Genomic DNA, 2,750 nt, shown 5'->3' on the forward strand with positions numbered 1-2,750 from the left:
AATCAGTGTATTAAAGAGCAGACATCAAAGTCCCCTGTAATCCGTATCCACATAATTGCTTCTTGATGCAAATCAGGCCTATGTATTCTCTAATTAAAATCCTCCAAAGCCCTTCAGGTTCTTGATGATACAGTCCAGATGTCTTAGCCTGGCATCTAGTCCTTAGCTTTTCCATCCAAGTAGACCTTCTTGCCAGTGTGGACATTCTGTACAGTCACATTGTTCCTGAATGCAGGGCACAGGCTTTCCCCTGTCTGGTTCATTTGCTGCTTGTACTTGCTTTCTGCTGATATAAGTGCAACGCGTCACGATGGTTCTGACTATGACTCCCATCAGCTAAGAGACTCTTGAGATTTTTGTAATCCTAAATTTCTAGATTTGACAGTTTGATGTTCAAATATATATAACTTTCTCTCTCATACACAATTATATTAAGTATATATAACTATTCACACTTTCTTAAGATGTTTTGCCATTTATTTCCTTTTTGATAGTGAAAGGCAGGTGCAATTGGAGTCAAACAGTATTAATAGTAGAGGTAGGAGTCCAGCTCAAGGCTGTGGACCCTCAGCTGAGAACTATGTTTCCCCTACCCAGTGTAGAGCATCTTGGGATAGGAGGAAGTTAAGCTATTGTCTATGTCCTCACACCCATGTTTCTTAAAGTTTTAAATTTGTCCTAATTAGTTGTATATGATAGTGGAATGCATTTTGACACATTGTACACAAATGGAGCACAAATTCTAATTCCTCTGGCTATACGTGGTGCACAGTCACACGAGTGTAACCATACATGTATATAGGGTCATAATGTCCGTCTCATTCCACTGTCCTTCCCACTCCACCCCCTGTCCCTCCTCTTACTCCCCTCTGCACAATCCAAAGTTCCTTCACTCTTTCCTAGCCTCCAGCTCCTCATTATGGATCAGAATCTGCTAATCAGATAAAACATTTGACCTTTGGTTTTTTGGGTTTGGCATTTTTCACTTAGCACGATATGCTCCAGCTTCATCTATTTACCCTCAAATGCCATAATCTGAAAACCATTTTTAATTAGAGAGAGACACTTGTCTCTGAAATGAACCCCGACCCTACTGAATAGGGAGAACTATATCTTTTCTTAAATTATCCAACAAAAATGTCATGCCCTCTCAAAACAACATGTCTTTCTAGGTGTAGTGGCACATGTTCATAGTCCCATCTACATGGGAGGCTGAAGCAGCAGGATCCCCAGTTCAAGACAAGTGTGAGCCACTTAGCAAAGTGCTTAGCAGCTTGGTGAGTCTCTGTCTCAAAATAAAAAAGGTAGAATCTGAAATGTAGTAAATTAAATTCTATGCATGTATGATATTGTCAAAATGGAAACAATTATGTATAACTATAAGTCACTAATAAAGGAAAAAGGGGGGAGTTAGTGATATAGTTCAGGGGTAGAGCACCCCTGAATTCAATTCAGTATCCCAACACAAACACACACACACACACACACACACACACACACACACACACCACACACCTTATTTTCTTTTCTATAAAATTGCTTTATTAATCCTTCCAGTGCATGCATTGAAGGTCTACCAAAGTCTACTATGTGTTCTTCTCTGTGTTTGGAGGACATGTTTGTTAGAATTTACTTGACTAGTTCTTAGTTAAGTGCTGTCTAGTGCTTTTCGGGGCCAAGGTGAACCCACGTTAAATTTTGCTTTGTTTTGTTTTGTTGAGATGAATCAGATGGAAATCTGTCACCTGGGCATGGTAGATGTTTTGCAGTAACTGAAGTACAATGTAAGAACTGTTAGGACAGGGGGCTAAGCTGGGAGCTAGCTTGGCCTTCAACTCCCAGATGAGTGATCTGTGGTGACTCTTCCAGGATGTGCCAGGATGAATGACTGGTGAAGGGACATTCTTGGCAAATGGAACAACTTGGACAAAGACATGTATATCCTGAGATATTTGGGAACTCCAATCAGAAGGTTAGTATAGGGGCCTAAGGAAAAGCTAAGAAGTCAGAGACCAAGAGATTGAGGAAATCAGCCAGGACCTAGTATAGGATGAAGTATGAAAGACCTCTGTGGCCATTCCCAGGGTCTCCCAGCCTTAGGAAAAAACATTTTCTTTCAACCTCAGGGAGCTAATAAACGTGTGCTGTTTTCCAAAGAGTGTTGGTGATCCTACAGCTGAAGGGTAAAGAGATGTCCACATTATTACCACCTAGTTTCAATAAAACAGCAAAGTGCTTGCCACATTTTAAAGATGAGAATAAAAAAAAATTCCATTTTGTAACAATTCCCAAAGAGAAACAAGTTCCATTCTTTTATCTTTAGCCCTTTGCTTACTTTGGGATTCTTTCCCTTCCATTGAAAAGTGGGGGTGGACATGATAGACTCTTCTTTGGGAACTGGGGAATTGTTTTAGAGTACTAAAATATTAATAATTGTGTTCAAATGATCACTCTGCAAAATTGTAAAGATGCTGTTTTTGTGTTTTTATTGCCATAGGAGCCAACATGCACACGGACACACACACACATGTACACACACACACACAAGATAATAAACAGGAATCCTCTCTAGAGGAAGGGAGAGAGCTTCAAGAGGTGGGGAAAGACAGCTAGGCTCTTTCGACTGGGGGAGACAGGGGGAAGTTTACACAGTTCATGGACAAGCTCATGCTTGAGAAATTAGCTATTCCTTAGATCAAACTCCTGGAAAATACTTAAGTTGTGAAAACAAGTTGCAAGAAATTCATTCT

Source organism: Ictidomys tridecemlineatus, chromosome 4 (assembly GCF_052094955.1).
Source record: "Ictidomys tridecemlineatus isolate mIctTri1 chromosome 4, mIctTri1.hap1, whole genome shotgun sequence".
Lineage (NCBI taxonomy): Eukaryota > Metazoa > Chordata > Mammalia > Rodentia > Sciuridae > Ictidomys > Ictidomys tridecemlineatus.